The sequence below is a fragment of the Panthera onca genome, chromosome C1, assembly GCF_046562875.1.
Source record: "Panthera onca isolate mPanOnc1 chromosome C1, mPanOnc1 haplotype 2, whole genome shotgun sequence".
Taxonomy (NCBI): Eukaryota; Metazoa; Chordata; class Mammalia; order Carnivora; family Felidae; genus Panthera; species Panthera onca.
Window position 1 is genome coordinate 144,639,345 of NC_138346.1, and position 604 is coordinate 144,639,948.

Consider the following 604-nt stretch of genomic DNA (forward strand, 5'->3'; position numbering starts at 1 on the left):
GGAGTAGCACAGTGGTGCTCAGTGATTTACGGGGGCAATTAGTCACCACCCCACGGCGCTGCTGAGGACAGCACGGCAGCAGACGCGTCAGGCCTGAGAGGAAGAAGAGGCTTTGCACTGCTCTCCAGACAACTTTTCAAACAAGAGAGGATATTTGAGTACATTAGGTTCCATGTCTTCATTCTGGGTGCCCACCCTTCACATTATCCAGCCAACCTAATACATAAACGTATTTTTAACACAATATTAACCTGTTCTGTGTGTGTTAAAAAGACTCCCAACTGCAGCTTTTTTCTCTCCCACTGTCTAAAGTAGGTTTTCCCCATTCCTTAAATGAAACAAACAAATAAAAAAACCTTTCCCTGGTCCCAAATTGTCCTCCTGATGTGTGCCTTCAGTCTGTCTCATTTCTTCTTGCATCTTGCTATCATGTTCTATATTTGCTTTGAGCCACTGGGTGCTGAGGAATTTGGTCTCTAGCTCTTCTGGGGAAGTTTAGTGAGCTGGCACAAAGAGGTGATGAATGAGGCTGCAAAACTCAGGGTAAATGAGAAAGATATATAAACTTCCTGATATTTGTTACCATGTTCTTTAACATACTATA

The 604-nt window shown here is 43.2% G+C and overlaps 1 long non-coding RNA gene across 14 annotated transcripts in view; it reads left to right on the forward strand.

The window, feature by feature from the left end:
• Window positions 1-385, forward strand: part of LOC144617229 (uncharacterized) — an 18,714-nt gene extending 18,329 nt beyond the window's left edge. For all 14 annotated transcript variants that reach the window (XR_013557502.1, XR_013557503.1, XR_013557499.1 and 11 more), the window contains one exon: window positions 1-385. This exon is cut by the window's left edge and continues 77 nt beyond it. This is a non-coding gene — a long non-coding RNA (uncharacterized LOC144617229).
• The last annotated feature ends 219 nt before the right edge of the window (window positions 386-604 follow it).